The sequence below is a fragment of the Lactuca virosa genome, chromosome 3 (genome assembly GCF_052849685.1).
Source record: "Lactuca virosa cultivar CGN04683 chromosome 3, Lactuca_virosa_CGN04683_v6, whole genome shotgun sequence".
In the NCBI taxonomy this organism is placed as follows: Eukaryota; Viridiplantae; Streptophyta; class Magnoliopsida; order Asterales; family Asteraceae; genus Lactuca; species Lactuca virosa.
This window is the reverse complement of record NC_136428.1, coordinates 75,918,113-75,941,623: the sequence shown is the minus strand read 5'-3', so window position 1 is coordinate 75,941,623 and position 23,511 is coordinate 75,918,113. Positions and strand designations below refer to the sequence as shown.

The following is a 23,511-nucleotide window of genomic DNA, read 5'->3' as shown; positions in this document are numbered from 1 at the left end:
AATTGCTAAGAATTACATTTATTGTTAAAGAATAAAACTAAAAACTTTCAAATCTGGAAAAAAAACATCAAAATCTAACAAAGACACTAATACATTCTAAAAGAATAATGTTGCTAAGAGGCGTCGTATAAATTTCGTGGTCAGTTCTTCAAGCATCAGATTCTGTGGAAACAAATCCACTGAATAAATTAGTGAAAAAATATCCATATTCCATTCCAACATAATTGGAATTCGTGATTCCATTCTGATAGAATTGGAATGCATTTACTAATAATTATATTAATTCGGGCATTCTAACAGAATATGTTCATGATTATCATAAAAAAACATTCTTTTCTGATAGAATACTATAAATGAAGAAATACCATTCAGTTGCAGCATTTTAGCGAGCGCTTGGTGTGCATCAAAACAACTTTCAATTTCCTGTAAAAATTAGACAATCAGAACAAATTCCCAATTCACCAAAAATATTACACCTTGAAAGAATTAGACAATAAACCTAAACACATCCAAAATTGCAGTTGACCCTTTCACTTTCTTGATAATAGTCTGTGCTTTTACTAAGGCATTTAATCGAACACCTGGTGGGTGTTTTGTCGTCGCTTAGCTGCCTTGCTTTTACTTTGATCTTTGGGCTTGAAAACTTGACTCTGGACTCAAAGTGGAGACATAAATACTGCCCGAAACAGCTGAACACCTGTACACATACCATCAAAACACCAACATTCATTGAAATAATTAACTCAAGTAAACAACAAACTAGATTAGAATAGTACTCACGGTTAACATCCAGGTTGCATTTTCAACTTCACGAGGATTGGAATGGACATACCGGTGGTTGAAAGTGCATCTAGAGTGACCCTTTCACTTTCTTGATAATAGTCTATGCTTTCACTAAGTTTTTTAATCGAACACCTGGTGGGATATCAGATTTGCATTCTAATCTTGGTTTAATGTTATCACAAAGTATCAAGTTTGTATACCATCAATAAAGAAAGTAAATTACAAAACGGCCCTTGTGGTATAAAGTATGTTTCTTGGATTTTTGTGAATTCTTACTTGCACATTAGAACTAATGATACATCTAACAAAGTTGCATCAACTGTTGTACTTTTTATAAAGCAATGAAGTACAATAAAAAAACAAAGTTTTAGAAATGTTCATATTAACATAACCACTATAAAGAAGAGTAATTTTGAATTAATGGACATTACCTAATCAATAACGTGCATTGGATCCATTTTTTGGAGGAGATAACCGGTTCATTGACCATTCTTCCAAGGCTTTCCGGTGAAGAGCACTCATTCGAATATAAGGTCGTTTTTCTTTGATTAATTTCTCACCATTTTTCCAGTCATCAACGACACCCAAACCCACCAATAAAGCACACATCAACGCCACGCTTCTTCCATGGCCTGAGTTAAAATCATATCAGAATTAAGATTGATGGTTTTAGTGTAATGATATCGTTAATCAAGAGGTATAGTATTAGTGTATTAGTAAGGATGAAATGAATTTGAATTACCATAAGCACAATGAATAAAGATAGGAGTATTCTGAGTTCTCTTTCACAAAGCCCATCGAACAGACGATTCCATGGCACCTGGATCCGGAGACCTTGTATCCCACGTCGGAACACAAAGATAACCATTTTTAGATAAACCAGAAACCCTAGGTAACTCACAGGTGCAATCTATTACAGCAGGGTTACCCGGCGGCATTTTGTCCGGCGAAGAAGGCCACCCACCGACGTACAAACCCTTAGACACCTCGCTGTAAGGAGCTTCCCTGCTTTTTAACCTCCGAAGTGCTGAAAACCCCCAGACAAAATACAAGTAAGGGCTAAACATGAGTAGAGACCAAATTGGGAAGGATCCGTTTGTGTTTTTTTCCTAAGAGCATTGGTAAATTGATTAAAGGGTGTGAAGCGAGGGAGACGAGCAATGGTGTTGGGATCGAATAGGTGGTGGTTTTAAAAAGCCGACGATGATCGAGAAAACCTAGGTAGCTGAAGTCAAATGGTTACAATAATTATAGGATATTATTTGTGGAAACTAATTATCAAATTACCTATTTACCCTTATTTATTTGTTTAATTATTTATTTTTATTTTAAATTTTGATTGGCCCACATTTATGCATACAATAACACAATAATTAGTTTAAACACCTGAACCTAGCTCAATGCTCTCTCTCTCTCTCTCTCTCTCTCTCTCTCTATATATATATATATATATATATATATATATATATAAATGTTCAAATAAAAACCAAAAAAGATTAAGAACCGTAAGAACCTTAAAAGATCAAATGAGAACAAAAAAAAAATTAAGAACTCTAACAACTATTATTTGTAGTTTATAATTTATATTTATTTGATAGTATAGATTAAATCGTACTTGCCATCAGCTTTCCTCCACTTGATTTGCCTCCTTTCATCGTTTGATCCTGAATGAAACAAACGAAACAACAAACTATGTCAAAAATCAAGACGAAAATGGTTGTAAGTGATAGAAATTACAGTCGACATTGAGGAAAAAGATGGATAACCGAATAAAAACAATGACCGAGTGACAATAAAATGACAACCCTACCTTTGATCCGATCTACAAAGCATCGAAACTTCAAAGAGAGTGATTGTGACAAATTTCATATTTATTCACACAGTAAGATGGTATCTCATAGAAAGAGAGTGATTGTGAGATGCGAGACCCAGTTGACACTAGTTCACTTCAAAGCATCGAAACTTCAACTTGACTTTTCAGTTTGACCTCTTATTGAACTTACTGACTTCGAATCTGGAATGCTTCAATGGTTCAACCCACTACTTCATCTCTATTGCTCCATATCGATAATTTAATTTCAATAATTCATCCAATCAAGTGGGGATTATATATGGGTTAAATTCTCAAGCCTCATTGGTGCAAATCATACATTTCTTTTTCTGCCCGCCAGGTGTTCGATAAAATGTCTAAAGGTCTTTTTTTAAGTGTTGCAGCCATGTTAGGACCCAAAAAGATGTAGAGTCTCTTCCGGGGTGGTTTTTCATTGTGCACTCCAACCTTTTGTTGGAGTGTCACTCTTTACTTTGGTTTTTTTGCTTCTCTTTCCGAGCCTCCCCTTGAGGCTTTATTAAAATTTGGTTATGTGTTTATGGCGTCTTCTCATACATATGCGAGCGGAACTTGGCCGTGTCCTTTTCGAGGGTTTCATTGCTGCCTGAACGGAGAAGTGGGTGGTAAGGGGATATCCTTTTCGGGAGTTTGCACCTCTCTACGGATGAGCGTAGAGCTGTGTTGCGAGATGCTATTTCTTTAGACCTTGGATTGTTTATGTCAGTGGCAGCAACATTGAAGGAGTTTGGTCAATGGATATGTGGGGATTGTATGAGTCTCCATGCCCTAAGCTGCTCGTGTCGACACTCAGGTGGTCCTGTTAAATTCAACGGTGATGTTGATGACATGAGCAGACATATTGTTGGTATTCAAAAGCCGCCACCCAATGAACCGGATGCCAACCTCAATGAGGGGTTGGTGTTGGATGCTCAGCTCCTTGATCTTGGGTTTAAACTACCTATCACTATGGTCAAAAGCATTCCTCATAACTGTCGTATGGCTTTCTCTCAGGCTTTGAAAGTAGCCCTTTCCAAGGTTGCTGCTCATCCCGGGTCCATTGAAGCGTGGGTTACATTGTTAATTCTTCCTAGGTGTACTCTTCAGGTGTTCAGTCCCAAGAATAGACAAGAAAGTAGGTCTGGGAACAGGAAGTCCTTGCAACATCGTAACATCTTAAGCGCATTAGCTGCTTGGGGTACAGAAGATGGTATAACCAAGCTTGTTAAAAACTTGGTTGACAATGCAAGGATGGAGCAACAATGCAAAAAAGAAGAGTACATTCAGGAGGATATAACACGGGGTCACGCCAACGTCAGACAATGTCTCTATAAGGTTGCTGATGGGCATTTCACAGCAGCAGTGAAAGTATTATGTTCCTCGGGGGTTTCTCCATACGGGTATGCTACCACGAAGGCATTGGATGATAAGCATCCACACAAGCCACCACCATCCCTGCCGAGTACCATATGTTCAGTACCTCCCCTTGTGGTTGATATTGACAATGTCCTTGGGGGAATTAAATCATTCCCTAAAGGAACCTCGTGTGGGAGAGATGGGTTGAGAGCTCAACACATTTTAGATGCTCTTTGTGGAGAAGGTTCAGCAATTGCCAAAGACCTCCTATGTGCTATCACATGTGTAATTAATTTATGGCTAGGGGGAGATGCCCTTCGAGTTTGGCGGAATTTGTTGCCTCTGCTCCTCTTACACCGCTTTTAAAACCTGACAAGGGAATACGACCTATTGCAGTAGGAACTATATGGAGACGTTTGGTTTCCAAGCTGGCTATGAAAGGTGTTGGTAAAGAAATGGCCAAGTATCTCAATGATTTTCAGTTCGGGGTCGGGGTGTCGGGTGGCGCTGAAGCCGTATTACATAGCGCCAACAGGGTGTTGAGTGAACGCCACAATGATGGGTCTCTTTCCATGCTTACTGTGGACTTCTCCAATGCCTTTAACCTTGTTGACAGATCCGCATTACTTCATGAGGTCAGATTAAGGTGCCCTTCTATATCCTTGTGGGTAGAATTCCTATATGGTCAAGCAGCAAGGTTATATCTAGGGGTCACACATATTTGGTCTTCTACTGGAGTTCAACAAGGAGACCCCTTGGGACCACTTCTCTTTTCCCTTGTGTTGCACCCGCTCTTGCATAATATTAGAGACAATTGCAAGCTTCTTCTCCATGCATGGTACCTGGATGATGGCACACTTATTGGAGATTCTGAGGAGGTGGCCAAAGCCTTAGACATCATTAAGGCTATTGGCCCACAATTGGGCCTTCAGTTGAATATCAAGAAAATCGAGCTCTTTTGGCCCTCGTGTGATGGAAGGAAGCTGCGTGAGGGGCTATTCCCGGTTGGCATCGGGAGGCCGTCATTGGGGGTGAAACTTCTCGGGGGAGCTATTAGCAGAGATGCTAGTTTCATTAGCAACTTAGCCATTAAGAGAGCTGAAGGCGTTGTGAATTTGATGCGCCTTCTTCCACAATTGTCTGACCCACAGAGTGAGATCCTTCTACTTCGGTCTTGTATGGGTATTGCTAAACTTTTCTTTGGGCTGAGGACGTGCCAACCCGTTCACATGGAGGAGGCGGCGTTGTTCTTCGATAATGGATTACGTGGGGCGATTGAGGACATTGTGGTTTGTAGTGGCCCCTTCTTTGGCGACTTACAGTGGCGACTTGCTTCCCTACCCATTCAGTTTGGTGGTTTGGGTTTATAATCGGCAGTAGAGGCTACCTCATATGCTTTTGTTTCCTCAATGGCCCAATCTTGGGTATTGCAAGACCACATCTTACGGGATAGCGACATTTATGGTATGGATTCTGATTATGCTTGTGCCTTAGATTCTCTTCGTAACAAGCTTCCGGACATTGACCTTAGCAGTTTTACTACTAAGGACACCGCCCCCCTAAATCCCAGAGTACACTGGCGAGTGCCCTTTTTAGTAAAATTATCCAAGATATGGAAGTGAATTTCATTATGACGGCTCGGCAGAAAGCAGTTTTCCAGTGTTTACGTGCACCACATGCTCAAGATTTTCTTCTAGTTATCCCTATAGATGGGCTTGGCCAACATATGTCTCCGGTGGAGTATCGTACCATCCTCAGATATCGACTCATGATTCCAATATTCCCAGCCGATGGGATATGCCCGGTGTGCCGCAAGGCATGTTTGGACTCTTTAGGCGAGCATGCAGTTCATTGCAAAGAACTCCCGGGGTTCAAATACAGGCACGATATAGTTAGGGATGTTTTGGTCGACATATGTAAGCATGCCGGGGTTTCCGCCAAGAAAGAGGCTCCTGTGAATTTCCTGACTGACTCGACAGAAGGAAAGTCAACCCTTAGACCGGCTGACGTTTTGATTTTTGGATGGGTTGGAGGGAAACACGCATGTGTGGACCTTACAGGGGTATCCCCTCTCGTAAGTTTGAGGGCCGGGGGTTTCACGGTGGGACAGACTGCATTAAAAGCTGCTACATGCAAGGTCACCAAACATGAGTAACCGTGCATGGAAAATCAACACGCGTTCATACCATTTGCTTTTGATATGTCTGGCTTCCTTGCGCGGGATGCGGTGGAGCTCCTTAGTACACTACAACAGATCATGCATAGCCATGTTATATACCCTAGATCTATGGATGTAGTCTTCAAAAGAATTGGTTTTACCATACAAAAGGGCTTAGCGGCGCAACTTGTTGCCCATTTGCCTTCTCATTCGTTGTATGATGATAACTAAAACATTGATGAGTTAATTACCTACTATTGCAATTTCAATAAATATTATAAAATGTATTTTCGTATATCCATTATTTAAAAAGAGAATGGTGTTATCGTAAATAAAAACGAATCTCTGTGCACTTTCATAAATATAGAATGCTAATTGATACTTTAAAAGTTATATCTGATTATTACTTCACATTCTCCAAAAAATCAAACTATCCCCTCTCTCCCTCCTAACACCAGCGGCCTCCTACCTCCGGCGCCGATGTATGCTTCATCGTCGTCAATATCCACTCTACAACTGCTACCTACCGTGGTTGTCACCTTCCCCCACCGTCCACTGCTCTATTACCTCCTTAGACTATCGGAAAACTCACCAACCGCCTGGGGCCTTTTGGATCTGAATTTTCCGGCGAAGTTTGTAGATCAGGAAGTTGAAAAAGTAATATATCTGAAGTTAGATGAGTGAAGTCACGATGATCGGTGTAAAACTTCTTCCTTCCTTACCTCCTTCTACCACTGGAAGCCTCATGTGGTTTCCCCCGATGTCTACATCACTGTCGCTGCTGATGACCGCTCCACCACAGCTACCTACCGTCGTCATTACCTCCCTCCACCGTCCATTGCTCTATTTCCAACTCAGATTGTCGGAACTTAATAACCACCTTCAGTCTCTTAGATATGAAGTTTTGTGTAGATGTTTGTAGATTAGGAAGTTGCAAAAGGAATAAATCTGAAGTTAGATATGTGAAGGAAGGATGATTAGATATGTGAAGGAAGGATGATCAGGTTCAACTTTCATGAAAACAGGTTGTCATCTAAACCGAGATCTATAAGAGTTTTCATTGATATTTTCGTTTAATTTATCAACAAATACAATAGTGTACTGACTAGACGACTAGATCTGAAATTGCTTAGAAAACATCCTTTTTTAGTGACATTTCTGTCCTTTTGAGTGTGTCTCCAGGTGAGGTTTCCCAGCGGCTGTTACGGCGAGGTTTTCCGGCGACTATTTAGAGTTAGTTGGCGTAGGTTTCCTGGTGACTTGATCTTCAATCGTGGTGACTTGGAAGCTCCGTTAATGTCAAATTTTGGTGATAAAATTTTGGAGATGAGTTCTATTGGATTGCAAAGTTTATGCTATCTGTTTTTTGATGAATGAGAAAAGGTACACTTATTTCCTTGTTTATTCTTTTATTATATTCATATACTCTGTATGCTTTAATGAAAAATGTGGGTGAATATAGTTTTTAAAATCAAAATGTATAACACCATAGGCAATAGTTATCATGCTAAGATGTTAATAAGGAACATTGATATTAAAAATAAGTTTCGATATTTACTAATGTATTGTTGTTGTATTAATTACTACCATTAGTGACATGGATTAAATGAGAATATAAGATTTTAAATTCCGAATAATGTAAATAAAGCTGTGAAGAGTGTCAATTAAATTGTAAATGAGTGGCTACCAAATGTATTAACCAATGAATATTATATATTTGATTTGTAAATGTGTTTATAATATTTTTTGTAAATAATGTACATTAAATTGTGAATAATGTAAATTAAACTGTGAATGAGTGTTTGAACAAATGTATTAAACCGTGAATACTATAAATTTGATATGTGATTTATTTATTTTTATTTTATTTATTTATTTTTTGTTAAAATATAATTGATGAATGTCTGAAAGTGTTGTATAATTTTTTTTAAATAGTCTAGATTAAACTGTGAACGAATGTCTGAAAAAGTGTATTAAACCGTAAATACTATAATTTGACCTGTAATTCTTATTTTTATAAGTTGTTTTTTGATAAAAATTTACTAGCAAATGTAAGAATGTGTTGTATAAACTTTTTTGTGAATGGTAAAATTTTTATGTTGTATAAATATGTATGTATTTAAATATTTTCATAATTGTTTTGAATTAAATGGTGAATGAGTGTATGAATTTTTCTATAAACCAAGACTGCAGTTAATTGTCATCGTCATTGCTGCCTTGTCATTCCGGTGAAAGTCGCCTCTATCTCTTTCTTTATAATATTCGGTGAAACACCACCAGATATATTATATAAGGTATGTTGCTTTTGTTTTGATTATTTTCTCTTCTGTTAATATGTGAATTTAAAATTTTATTTTATTACTTGTTATTTTTTTTAATCTTGTTTTAACTGCTATTAAACTGTGAATTCAAGTTATAAAATTGTTAATCACACTTTATGTGTGTTATTATGTTAGTGTTTTCTCAAATAATGTGAATTTAGTTTTTTTAAGATGTGAATTGTGATGTTTTAATGTTTCAACTATTTTTTAGTTCTGTTAAAGTTTTAATTGTTAACGAGTGAATTAATATGTTTTAAGTTGTGAATATTATGAATGAGACTCCTGAAATGTTTTAATAAACTGTGAATGAGAGTCATGAAATTGCAAACAAGATGTTTGATGAAATGCTTCAATAAAATCAAGTATGTTTTTATTGTATATATTGTAAATGAGAGTCCTAAACTACTTTGTTAAACTGTGAATTAAAATCTTGAAATGTAAGTTTTAAGTTGAGAATATATGGCTGTGAATGTATAATTTTTATTTATTAAACTTTGAACTTATTATATTAAGCTGTGAATTTTATGTATTAAGTTGTAAGTTAAATGTATTAAGTTGTGAATTGACTGTATAAACTGTAAATTGATTGTATTAAGTTGTGAATTGATTATATTAAGCTGTGAATTTTTTATGAATTTTTTGTTTGTTTCTAAAATTGAAAAGATAGAACCATTATACATAAAGTATGTAAAACTTAATATGTGAATATTTATGTAAATAAACTTTGAAAGAAGACCAGCCTATTGATCTGAATGTATAAATAAAAGTTTTAAGTTAGAGAAATAATTTTTCTGTATTAAACAATGAATTTAATATATTAAGTTACGAATTTTGTGTAGTAAACTGTGAATTGACTGTATTAAGCTATGAATTTTTAATAAAATTTGTGTTAAATTATGAATGATTTATGAATGAATGTTTTTAGAAAAAACATCATAAATGGTCCCTGTGGTTTCCTCAAATCTGAAGTTTAGTCCCCGTGGTTTAAAAACGTCATAGATGGTCCCTGTGCTTTCAAAACTTTTGACGATTGATCCTTATTGCTAACTCCGTTAAGTTTTGTCCGTTAACTGAAGGGTATTTTCGTCATTTCACTACCACAGGGACCATTTCTGATCTTTTCTCTTATTTTATAAAAAATGAAATAATATACAAAGGGGGTCCCACCTCTCTCTCTCTTTCTCTCTCTCTCTCCCTCCTGTTTTCTTCTTCGTTTAGCACCACACAAATACCCCCGATACTTACTGTTGCTGTCCCTATTTCTTCTTCATTAGACTGCCACGACTCACCCACCGGAGGTGGGTGGTCCTCCGATCGCCGGAAAACGCGAAGATGATAGAGAGGAGGTTGTTGCCTCCATCCCAACCTCCAACATATCCCTTCCTGTCGAAGCTCAACCCTCGAACACCCCATGTCGTTGCTCTCATTTTCTTCTCCTTCAATTTGATGAAGACAAGGTCCCACACCCCCACCCGACTTCTGATTTAGTCCAGTTCTTTCTCAAACAGGTGAGGGCCAAATTCCTCCCTTCCCCTTTCGCGTTAGCCGGAAACAAAAAGACAAGAGAAGGGCCGTCGGAAAATCCAACAACCCTTCTTCTTCTTCATCGATTTCAGTCGCCGGACCACCTCTTTTGACCACTCCGTTCGATTTCCATTCCAATAAGATGAAGACGATGACCAGGGCGAAGATGAAGGCTCGTCGAGGATCAGTTATTCCCTCCTCGCGATCTGTTAAACCCCACCGGACCACCTCATTTGCTGATTTCGTTCGTACTTCTCCCTTCCGATCAGACGAAGATTGAACCCACGAGGGTCGCCGGAGGTCAACGCCTGCCCTTTCTCATGATCTCTCAGCCTCACCGGAGATTCCCAATTTTTCCTTCTGTTCATTTGTTTCTTCATCCACCTAATGAAGACGACGATTCCTTTCCCCGTTGTTTGTACCAATTAACTTAAACCCCACCTCCTTATTGTAGTACTTAACCATCGACAACTAGGTTAGAAGTAACCACGAAGTTTCTTCCTTCCTTTCTTATACATCAATTCAAGAACCCAAAATTTAGAACATATTTAGTATTTTAGGGATTGTGGTGGTGTTCATACGAGAGAGAGAGAGAGAGAGAGAGGTGGGACCCCCTTTGTATATTATTTCATTTTTTATAAAAAAAGAGAAAAGATCATAAATGGTCCCTGTGGTAGTGAAATGACGAAAATACCCTTCAGTTAACGGACAAAACTTAACGGAGTTAGCAATAAGGACCAATCGTCAAAAATTTTGAAAGCATAGAGACCATCTATGACGTTTTTAAATCACGGGGACTAAACTTCAGATTTTAGGAAACAACAGGGACCATTTATGATGTTTTTTCATGTTTTTATTAATTTTCTTGTGCATATATCTATTTTTTTGTATTCATAAATATGAAAATATGTATTAATTTTTATAATTATTTTTGCATTAAACTCTGATTAAGTGAATTAATTTGTTTATTAAATTGTGAATATAGTATTTAAGCTGTCAATCAATGATTTTTTTTATACAGATATGATTTGGAAGAAATGATGATTGAGACGGTGGTACAAGTGATGGGTGGTGACGTGTAGTAGTTGGTGGTGGTAGAGTTTGGGTTTAATTTCTTTGAATATGTGAATTAGTGTATACTTGATTATATTATGTTATGATTTTTATGTATTAAAACTAAAAATGGACTGTATTAAGTTTTATATTTTATATAAATTTTGACTTAAATATTCGAATGTATGCATGTAAATATTATACCGGATATTAGTGAAATAATATGTTTATTAAACTGTGAATATGACATTTTGAACTGTAAATATGTCTTATAATTGATATAATTTTCAAAAAATCTACAATTTAGAAAAAAGAAGTTGAATTTGTCAAAGAATAATTATATTTTTTTTATTAAATTTTATATATTTGGTTATAAAAATGAAATGTTATTTGTTAAAAAGTATTACCAAATAAATAGAAGTTAAAATGTTCGTTCTTCTAAGAAAAATGAAAATGCATTTTGTGTTAGTCCGGCGGCCGTTCGGTGGTGGTCCGGTGACGGTGCGACGACGATGCAACGACAAGTGGCAACTAATTGTAAACTAAGAAATGAAAAGGTTTGCTTAATATAATATTAATGTTTGATTTATTAAAAATGTCTTTAATTAAAAAAAAGGTTCTTAGAGTTCTTAACATTTTTTGGTTCTCATTTGAACCACTCCCTATATATATATATATATATATATATATATATATATATATATATATATATATATATATATATATATATATATAGAGAAAAGTTCAATAGAGAACCATAATTAGTGGTTCTTCAAGGAACCAAATCTTTTTTTCAATTTCTAGAGCTTATTCTTTATCGAAAAAAAAATCTAAATTCATATATTAACATTGTGAATGTGAAAAATATTTTTCGGATTCACCGTGTGAATCCAGATTTACATTGTGAATTTATAAAGATTCACATTGTGAATTTGACGTAAAAAAAAATCGAATATGATATCATTGGAAAAAGGATAAAAAGTTATGAATTTTTGTATTTTTAGTTTTTTTTTTTTTGATAAAAAATAAGTTTTAAAAGTTGAAAAAAAGATTGGTTCCTTGGTTAATTATGGTTCTCTATTGAACCTCACCCTATATATATATATATATATATATATATATATATATATATATATATATATATATATATATATAATCAAGTTCAACACTGAACTCCATTTTAGGGAACAAACCAACGAACTATACATCCTTTTTTTCTCCATTAATCGACACTCAAACCAATCGATCCCAGGTCATCTCCTTTTCTCGGCCTCTCCAATCGATCTCAACCCTTCTTTTCTCCCTTCAATTGATCACAAGTCCTTTTTTCTTTTTCTCGAGTTTCAATTCGATTGTAAGGAATACCGAAAAACATGACATATGGTCTGAGATGGTGCAATGCATTGCATCGAGATTTTTAATTGCGCAAATATAGAGATTCATGGAGAATTGTGTTGATAATAATGTTAATATCGTAAGTGAAGGAGGAGAAAAAAACAATGCATGAATAAAATGCATATGTTTTTTTTCAAAGGTTCATTATCAGTCACAACCCCTCAACGAATTCACCTTGCCAAATATGGTTCATCAATAAAGTTTGAGAGACACATATGGTTGATAATAAGAGTACAAGATTTCATATCCACTAACTGTTTGATGTAATTCCTTAACCAAGTTTTTCTTTTCATTTATTTGTTTATTGATTGGAGTTTTATTTATTTTTCTTCATGCATTCAAATGGACTATTGGTTGATTCTTTTGTAGATACTAGGAAAGTCCTACCAACAAGTAGTTTAATTTGTCAATTGCTTCTCACTCTCCGATCACCTATTCAATATGTATTTTGGCAATTTTATTGATTAAAAATTATATGTGTTACACCATATTTGGAAATTTAGAAATAAACATTTCCAAAATATCTCATTTATTTATTTATTTTCATCATTTTACTCACAAAATGAGAGTCCTTCAATTTTAGTATTGGTTGATCATTAATCATAAAAAAGGCATGAACTTCACATCTAGTATGATAGATAAACTAGGACAGTAGATTATATAAAAGTATAAAATCCAAAAAGTAGGTTTCTTTAAATTAAATAACCAAATTAGAAAAAAAAATTATATATGATAATCAAATTAGGTTATATAAAACCTAAATGGTTAACCCTTGACGTAGTATCTGTTGATAATTAATCAAATTTGGTATACTTAAAATAAGAATCAAGAAAATAAGTGTATAATGCATTAGATAAAAGAAATATATGTGCATGATAAAAGAATGTTAACTGACCTTCAATCCAATGCAAAAAGTATGCAACTATGATCCCCAATGCAGCGAGGAAGCTTCTTAATTATCTAGATGGCAGGAAGCTTCTGAATTATCCAATGCAACTGACCCACCCTGACTCCCAACTCCTGATCCCGATCCGGACCCAGCCCCAACTCGACGTGTAGTCACCATACTGAAAAGAATAAACCAGGAGGATATCAGATAACACACATATCATAATAGGGGAACCAACTCCCAACAAATACCTAGGGGTTGTGACTTCCTTGGTACGCGTACGGGTCCTGTGCTTTCGATAGTACGGACTCAGACTACCTTCCACACCTACCCGTATTTGTCTCATAGGATCATCACAACACCCTAACAATACTCGCTAGCATAATCGTACACATAATCCTCACTCCCTAAAGGAAGGTTAATCATCTCAAAACTGGCCGACTGACCCCCACACAACTCATCCATGAAACTTCCACCAACCCTGCAGCACTCGTGTATGCTAGCCATACATAACACTAGACCCTATAGACAGTCGAATATCTGATCCTACCCTAAGCCCTTCATCAAACAAGAACAGGAAATAAGGTCTGACCAAACATTCTCAGGCTATAAAACCTTAGTTATGCATGACCACGATGCATACACTAAGCAACTACAGTAATGATGTCAATTCCATTAGAGAAGAACCCTAGGCTATCAGGCATCATATAATCAGTCAATTCTATTATGCAAAATCCTGAAGATCCCTAGCCTATCACTAGCATGTTGTTCTAACATATCACAATATCAAATAACAGTATGGTATTTTGGGGTCTACTTACTGGCTTCGATTGATCGTACACATCACATCCTCCTTCATTATTTTGAAAACCATTTGAAAAATCATTTAAAAAGAAAAATATTTTTCCTTAGTTTGAGACTGGATTCATACGAGTGTTCCTCCAATTCACTCAAACCAAGGCTCTGATACTAATTTGTAACATCCATAAAATTTCATAAAAATTTAAACTTTTTCAAACCAACCAAAAATCATTATTGTTTAAAAATAGTTTTCAAAACATGTTTAATATCAGAGTAATCCCAAAATCATGAAACAGAACATGATGATGTGCACGATTACGCCTTCGCCTTCCCGCGATCCTCTTAGGTACCTGCAACATAATCCAAAACTGTAATCTCAAAGCTTAGTGAGTTCCCCAAAATACCCATACAAACAAATAACACATATACAATAACAACATGTAATGGGTCCACATCTAACAGACTGGATTACCCCTGAGCCTACAACATGAGTTTAGCTTGCATTCGGCCCTTAACTCATGCCTGGATTGCTCCCCCGCCTGGTCAGTCCTCAGACTGAATATCACTAAGCCCTCAATACGAGTCTGTCATGCCCTTCCCAGCCCTCATCTCGTATCTGGAATGCTCATGAGCCCTCAATATGAGTTTGGTATGCCGTCCCCGACCCTCAGCTCATATCTGGATTGCTCCAGGATTTGTTGGCTACCGCACGGAGCAGTACAACCTTAACCCAACCCACACAACATGTCAACATATAACATATAATATCAAATAAAGATAAATAGACAGTATCACAGGTAGTCCTACAGATCTACCAGACTAGCATATCAAGACTAGCATGCATATTTATTCCACACTCAGCATATCAACAATATCAGGTTATCAAACCAATGGGCCGGCCTTGGTGCCGTTGACCCATAAGTATAGTGAGGAAAACTCACATCGCAATTGAATAGAACTGCTGAGGTCCAACTCTGAATCTCAGCTCTCTACTTGATTCCTAATTCCAGCAATGACCAACTTCCATAGAAATCTCAAAGTACCGAAAATACCCTTGAGGTCAAACTTGGTCAAAGTCAAAGTCAACATTCAAGGTCAATAGTCCATGTTGACCCAACACGTCGTGTTTACCAGCAAACACGTCGTGTTCCGTTAGCATTCAGACGGTCGGGAAAACTCCAACCAACACGCCGTGTTTGCCCGAGTTCCAGCAACTTAATACATTCAGTTGTATTCTTCGATTCCAGGGACTCCAAGGCTCAGATCTAAACCTAAATGCTAACAAGAAGGATAAAGTTTCCAAATTTATCCATTGTAACTACTCCAAGGGTCCAAAAACCCAACCACAAGGCTTAAAGATTCAAGGGCTTAACCAATAAGCACTAAATCCTTGAAGTCTGAAACCCATCCTTTCCAGAAGAGATTCTAGCACCAAAACCATCCTAAAGGTCAGTGCTTTATAGACATGCATGTCCAATGCATGTCTTGAACCCAAAATAGGTCAAAATGGGGATTTATGACCTACTCTTTATGCATGGCATCAAAACTCGGCTTTAGGCCAGATCCAAGACTCTACAAAGTCACCTAAACCTGGAAACTCATAAAGTTTATAACTTTATGAGATCCAACCATTCCCTCACTCAAGAACAACAAGTAAAAGGGATAAAACTCAAGATCTAGCAACATAGAGGAATAAAAATCGGATCTTGGACACTTATAAAGGTCTAGAAGAGTGCCAAACTGAAAGATGAGGGCTTGCTTGATGGATCTTTGCTTCCTTGCTTCCAACTTCTTTCTTATTTGAATCCAAAAACACCACACTAGCTCACAAATGAGAGTAAAAGATGATTAGGGTTCTCAAGGGTCGATATGGGGAATTGGAGGCTGATAAAAGTCCCTTCCTCCAGCCCCTTACCACCTTTTGACGACCAGAAGAAACTCTAATCAGTCTAAACCTTGTTCTTGAGTGTTTGTGAGGCTTAAAGAGTGTTTTGGTGGATTTTGTGAAGAGGGCTTGAAGTCTAAGGAGCTTGGAGCAAGGAGAAGCTTGTGGATCTAATTTCTACCTCACCTTAGCATCATCTGGAAGGTAACAATTCGTTACCTTGACTTTTCTCTAGCTAGATCTCTTCATGCAAAGGTTTAGGGCTATTTCTAGTTGGTTATGGAGTCATCTCTGGTTTTGGGCATGATCTGAAGTTGTAACTTCAGATCTGGACTCCTCTAGCCCCTTATAGTCATAAAGTTCTAGTCTTTAGCAAGTTATGGCCTTCTCCTTAACTAAAACCTCTTCCTTAGCTTGGTTTTGGCCTTTGAGACCTTGTATGTGTTGGATTAGGTGTCTAAGCCCATAAATATTTTGGTATGTACTTGACCCGATTATGAGCATGGTCCTTTTGGGTTGCCTTCACCATAGCAACTGATAGGATGAATTAAGGAGAAAGAGGATTAATTATGATTTATTAATATATTATGTGAATAATATATTAAAAGAGAAATCATATTGTTTAATTAATATTGATCAAGAATTAATTTTGTGGTCAAAAGAGATTAATTAAATAAAGGGGACCGATACTATAATTATAAGATAGTTACAAAGTTGGGCTTAGGATCCATAAGGAAGCAGTGGACGAATTCTATATGAGAGTCCATATAGAAATCGTCCAAGGGGCCTTCTGGAAGGATCCTTTGGGCTGCTTAAGGACTAAGCAACTGGATTAGGGTTTTGACTGAAACCCTAATTGCTCAGCTATATAAGGAACCCTTGGGCATGCCAAAATCGGCCACGAGAAACCCTAGAAGGATTCCATAGCCGATTTTGAGCTTCTTCTTCTCTCTCTCTCTCTCTCTCTCTCTCTCTTGTTCTTCCTTGTTGCTAGTGGTGTTTGTGACTCCATTAGAGGTGCAACATTTGAGGCACTAGGCTTTCAGAAGTCAAGATCGAGAAGGATTGTGATTGTTATTGCTACATAACAATCAAGGTAATGTTTCTAATCCTAATCTTATGTCAATTTCGATAATAGTATGCTAGATTAGGGTTTATTGCTTTGGTATTTAATGTTGTATGTTCAAATTAGAAAAACCTAGATCAAATCAATTAGGGTTGCATGAACACCATATGATTGATGTTATGCTCATAATCCAACAGCATGCACGGAAAGTTTGCAACTTTACGTGGTAAACATGCCTTTAGATCTACAATTTGGAGCGTTGGAATAGCTTAAAAACGTCTGAATGAGAAATTGACTGAAGGGACTCGACGGGTTGCATGGCCAACTCGACGATTCGGATGAAGATTGCATGTATTGGTTTCTGCATGGACTCGGCGAGTCAGGGAAATGACTCGACGAGTTAGTTAGGGGTTTTCCCGACATTTGGACACCGCATGGACTCGACGAGTTGTATGGAAACTCGGTGAGTCGACCAGGGTTTTCACGACTTCTCGAGTTCTGAAGGAACTCAACGAGTCAGTGGGCTACACTCGACGAGTTGGGTCAACATGGACTGTTGACCTTGACCGTTGACTTTGACTTTGACCAAGGGTGGACCAGTTGGACTTTTGAGGGTATTTTGGTAATTTGAGGTTTTGATGGACTTGGTCCTATGGTGGTTATCGGTGGTGGAATGTGTGGCTGTGATTCGAGAGTTTGATCTTATCACTACAGTTCGACATCGTGAGGTGAGTTCTTCTCACTATATCAACAGGGTCTAAGGCACCAAGGCCGGCCCTTTATAATTTGTATCGTGGTTATAGGATGGTTGCTATGTTAGTGATCTGTTAGATCGGTATCCTGGTTATAGGATTATGCTATGTTAGTGATCTGTTAGATCGGTATCCTGGTTATAGGATGGTTGCTATGTTAGTGATCGGTTAGATCGATATCCTAGTTATAGGATGGTTTCCATGTTAGTGATCTGTTAGATCTGTATGACTATCTGTACATGCTAGCTAGCGTATGATATTTATGTGCACATGATTGTTTGATTTGGGGTTTGGGTTGAGGCGGTCATGCTTTGTGCTCGTGCCAATATACCAAGTACGGACCGGATAGACTGAAGACCCGGTTAGGGCATACTAGTCAGGCCGAAGGCCCGACGAGCGGTCCGGATAGGCTGAAGGCCCTGAGAGGCGGTCCAGACGTGCCGATGGCTCGAAGAGCAATCCGGATACCTGATGGCTCATTATGCATGTTGTTGTTTATATGATATGGTTATATTTGTATGACGTTGGTATCTTGGGGGAACTCAATAAGCTTTGGGCTTACAATTTTTGATTATGTTTCAGGTACTTCTAATGATCGCGGGAAGGCGAAGGAGTGATCGTTCACCTCCTTATATTTTTATGATTTGATCATGGGGATACTCTGATGTTCAAACTATTTTGAAAACAAATTTTGTAATAATTATTGGTTTTAAATGTTTTAAAAAGTTTTAAATTGGCTTGATTTTCGAGGGTGATACACTAATATCACTTTTGTTCTTTTTTTCTGTTATTAATTTTCTTTAATCTTTTTTTTGTAGGATTATTGCATGATGTAGGTCATGGTTCATTCACCCATTGTTTGAGCGAGATTTTCTTCCTCAGTTATCCTTTGTTGTAAATGGTAATTCCTTCTAGATATTTTTGAGGGATTTTTAGGTTATCCATTGGATGGAATTCAGTTTCGTTGGAATCCTTTAAATACCATGATGGATTTCACCATTCTTAGGGGAGGATGCAGAAATTCTATTATGTTTGCCTTTTTATTAAAAGACGAAGATACTCTCAATATATAATTTTTTTATAATCATATGTATTTAATTGGCTTATGTATATACTCATTCTTATGTATATACATATGCATATACTTATTCATATAGATATGCATATACTTATACTTATGAATATGGATATGCATATACATATACTTATGAATTATGAATATGCATATACTTATTCATATGAATGTGCATATACTTTTGAATATACATATACTCATTCTTATGCATATGCATATGCTTATTCATATGCATATGAATATGTATATGTCATATATTTATTCTTATGTATATGCATATACTTATTCATATGGATATGTGTATGCATATAGTTATACGTATGCATATGCATATACTTATTCTTATGTATATGCATATGCATATGCATATACATAAGCATAATCATAATCATATGCATTTAATTGCATTATCCATATACTTATTTATATGCATATATATATATATATATATATATATATATATATATATATATATATATATATATATATATAATTTGGTAACTAATTCATTGTAGGTAAAAAGTTTGTTGGTTTTCTCCTTCAATTTAGTTATCTATTAATCTTTTCTCTCTCTCTCTCTCTCTCTCTCTCTCTCTCTATATATATATATATATATATATATATATATATATATATATATATATATATATATATATAGGTTCAATAGCGAAAACTATTTAGGGAGCGAACCAACATACCAATCTAAAAAAATCTTATGCATTTGATTATATATATATATATATATATATATATATATATATATATATACACACACACACGAAAGTGAATATACCCTATAAGATATATAAGCTTAGGTACCAAACCCACCATACTATGTCGTTTTTATATCATATATTCATTGTAATCGTCTAAAGTTTTCTTAAAAGTCAACTCCTAACTTAATTTATTTACAATATTTATTCAAAATTTCACCATTATCTTCCTTTTATATCACATTTTTCCTTGAACACCTACCAAGCTATATATATTATAGTTGCAAACAGAAATTATATAAAAGGAAGATAATGATGAAATTTCTAAAATTTTTAGAAGTAAATCAAGTTATCAGTTGAATTTTAAGAACTTTGGACAGTTAAAATGCATATATGATACTAAAACGACGTACTATGGTAGGTTTGAGTATCTAAGCTTATATACATTGAAGGTGTGTGTGTATATATATATATATATATATATATATATATATATATATATATATATATATATATATATATAGAATTTATAACATTTTTTTACAATATAAAAACACCAAAATAACATAACTACACATATTAACGTCAATTTTAAAAGAATATTTCATTTTTTTTCTTGCTTAAACTTCAATTCCATAAGAATTCTAATAGAATAATACATACTTTACTTCTAACTGAATATTTCAGCATAAGTATAAACATGTTACTGTAATTCTAACAAAATTGTATGTAGTTTACCATGACATATTCCGACAGAATCTTCCCAATAAGTTCAACATATTAAACTTACCTCATTTACACCAAAACCTTCCCTTTTTGACATTATATCAAACACTTGGAAGGCGTGTTTTATTATCGATATTCAAAAAACGCAACAGTACAAGAAACATTCAAAAGCATTGATAACAGAAAAAATTGATTCTTGATTCTGATTCACTTCCAAAATCACAACTAGTAGATAAAATTTTTGAGTGCAATCGATGCTAAAAAGATAAAATACTTCCTGATTCTTATTTGGATTCCAAAAAGGATGAGTAGATAAAAGAATGGAGCTTAATCGGTGAGTGTTACTAACCTTAATTACGAACGCAAAACCATAGGATGATTTCAGCAACATCAAAAGGAATCGATGGATTTTAAAGCCTTTTCTCTCTGGCCTTGTCTGCCCTGCTCGTGACTCCTGTCGATTTCAGCAAAAGAAATCAATGGATTTTACATAGGATTCTCGCTACAAATCAAGAATTTCATACCAGGAATCGAGTATAGATTGGTGCAGGTGCTTACCGGGATCAGAAAAGGACGAACACAAAACCCTAGGATGATTTCAGCAACACAAAAGAAATCGTGTATGTCGCTTGTGAAGAAAAAGATGCATCGTCTGATGATATAAGATATACTATGTCAAACATTTTTATTTTCTTTCCTTAATTGCAGAAAATCAATTAAATAATCTCATTAATTAAAAGTACAAAAGGTCCAAATTACCCTTACTTATTTAATAAATTATTTGATTATTTGCTAATTTGTGATTGGTGCATTGAAAAACACAATAGTTGTTAGAAGGGAACTGATATTGCCACGGTGATTTTTTATGCTTCCATTGAAAGCATATAGATTGAAAAATATGCTCATACTTAAAAGGTAGCAACCACATTTTTTATTCAAAAAATGCACACCAGGTCCATACAACGCTCCATCATTCAAAGCCAATCTGCTTCCATGGCGATTATACATGAGTATAAACTAGAATTGCTACAGGCGGTTGCGGTGCTTCCTAAGCCTTTAGAATCCACTCTCTACACCGTCTTCGTGTCAAAGGACATTGACGCTAACACAATGTTGGAAACAAAGTGTATGGTAGAATTATTTTATTGAAATAAATTATTTCTTCAAATTTCGCAAGGATTTCTTGGTTTAACCGAAACGATAATGATCCAAATCTACCGCTAGCTAATGGCAACCCAAGCACCTTCTTACTGATGATTGTGTTTCTGGCGGCTCTCTCTTTTACTTATGTCTTTGATTCCCTGTAAAACCATCAAACACGACCAACGACATGCACCATTGAAAGGTTATGCGTTGATTTCTCTAACCATAGAAGCATATGTAATGATCGGAATCCATCTTTGAAAACATCTTTGTATCCCCATCAGCCAAGCAACCAATTGTGGTTCTTCTGATTGGTGTCTTCACTGTTGAAAAACAAAGATGCACCACCACCACCACTCATGCACCATGACTCTGTCAATTAAAGATTACAATGAGGGTATCAAACTCACTGAAAGAAATTGCCGCAAGCCATGGACACCGTCAACTTATGGCTACTATTTGTACCGATGGTGTCGACTGAAGAAGAATCGACTGACGAGAAACGCCAACGGAATAGCAACGCCGAAGGAGGAAGAAACGTACCAGGCGACGGAATATCCAGGCGTAATCGTGGGTTTTATGAAATAAAGATTTGTATTTATCTCTCTTTAAGTTATGAAGGGCAAAACTATCGATCTATCTTTTTTTAGTGGACATATAAAAAATTGTGGTGGCAATAAATGTTCCTTTCTTAGAAACATTTAACCCCCCCCCCCCCCCCCTCTCTCTCTCTCTCTATATATATATATATATATATATATATATATATATATATATATATATATATATATATATATATATATATATAAAATAAACCAAATGTACATAAAAACATGTTCTCTTGTCCCTACAGGGCTCTTCGTTTTATAAATGTACGCCAAACATGACCAATTATAGATTAGTTTTTTATTGGACAACAAATAAACGTTTTTACAATATACTATTTCAATATTAAAAAAAAACATGATGTTTAATGTTATTTATAGTCTTGTAAAAGAATTTTTTAATGCTGCTCAATTAAAGTTCTAAATATATTTCAATAAAGACTAAATAAGAACGATTATGTATCAAGATCAAGTTACTAATTCAAGTAATGGTTATCAACAAATAGAAAAGAGAATAACGATTGAAGATTATGTATCAAGATCAAGTTCACAATTTAATAAAACAGATTAACACTCTTATTTACAATTTAATAAAGTAATTTAGGACTCATTCACATAATGTAACAAGCAATGAAAACCAAGCAAATATTAGAGCTTTGTGCACTATAAGTGATATCTAGGTCATTTTTTCTTATCATTTATATTTTGTAAGGTATGCTTAACACTAAAACAAAATTTCAATAACTTATTCCTACATATAACATAATTATCTTACGACATGCTTAAACACCACAATTTTATGCCTACTAATAATATCCACAGTGCAAAAATGGACTATAAAGTGAAGGTAATTAAAACATAATATAGGATATCAAACTATGAAAATGACGTCTAAAAAAATCTGGAACATCTGTAGTTGAAAATTGATGTATCAATTTCATAAAAAACATAATACGAACATTAGAAAAACAATAAAAAAAAAATAAACGACAATGTTAAACAACTATACTAATGAGGTCAAACAAAATTGTATAATTACCTTGATTAACGAACAAGACATCGAAGATCTGACAGATCTATTGACGATAAAGGCGATTGCCTTTAGAAATCACTAAATCAAAAACATCGAATCCTTCTCAAGTTATAGAGATATAGAATCGTTTTCAATTGCAGATCCGATATAGAATCTTCCGAATTATTGTCCGACTCAAAATTAGTGATAGAGATAGAGACGAGCATGGAGGATGGAAGCACCGATGGACCGTCAATTTATTGGCCGAGAAAAAGAGAGGCGGTGGTGTAATCTTGAAGTAGATGCTTATGTACGAATAATAGATATAAAACCTAAATTACCATTTTGTAGAGTTATTGATTATAAGTTATTTATGTAATTTTGATTATAAGTTATTTATGTAATTTTGGGTGATTTTTTTTTGGC

At 35.4% G+C, this 23,511-nt stretch overlaps 2 long non-coding RNA genes across 10 annotated transcripts; one reads left to right on the top strand and one right to left on the bottom strand.

Moving 5' to 3' along the window:
- LOC145166011 (uncharacterized) lies at positions 1–23,441 on the bottom strand. 6 transcript variants are annotated; one of them, XR_013740311.1, is made up of 13 exons: positions 23,113–23,441; positions 20,884–20,977; positions 20,675–20,779; positions 14,129–14,458; positions 13,314–13,485; positions 2,399–2,447; positions 1,712–1,810; positions 1,526–1,617; positions 1,215–1,415; positions 781–915; positions 500–697; positions 366–423; positions 7–162 (listed from the first exon to the last, which is right to left on the bottom strand). It is a non-coding gene; the product is annotated as an uncharacterized LOC145166011 (long non-coding RNA). The 6 variants fall into 6 exon arrangements; XR_013740313.1 differs by lacking the exon at positions 2,399–2,447 and having other exon boundaries at positions 1–162; positions 1,526–1,810; positions 23,113–23,434; XR_013740312.1 differs by lacking the exon at positions 14,129–14,458 and having other exon boundaries at positions 4–162; positions 1,526–1,810; positions 23,113–23,432.
- On the top strand, positions 6,529–11,156 carry LOC145166010 (uncharacterized). 4 transcript variants are annotated; one of them, XR_013740309.1, is made up of 4 exons: positions 6,529–7,150; positions 7,308–7,508; positions 8,319–8,419; positions 10,992–11,156. It is a non-coding gene; the product is annotated as an uncharacterized LOC145166010 (long non-coding RNA). The 4 variants fall into 4 exon arrangements; XR_013740307.1 differs by having other exon boundaries at positions 8,312–8,419; XR_013740310.1 differs by lacking the exon at positions 10,992–11,156 and having other exon boundaries at positions 8,319–8,614.
- Positions 23,442–23,511: the final 70 nt, after the last annotated feature.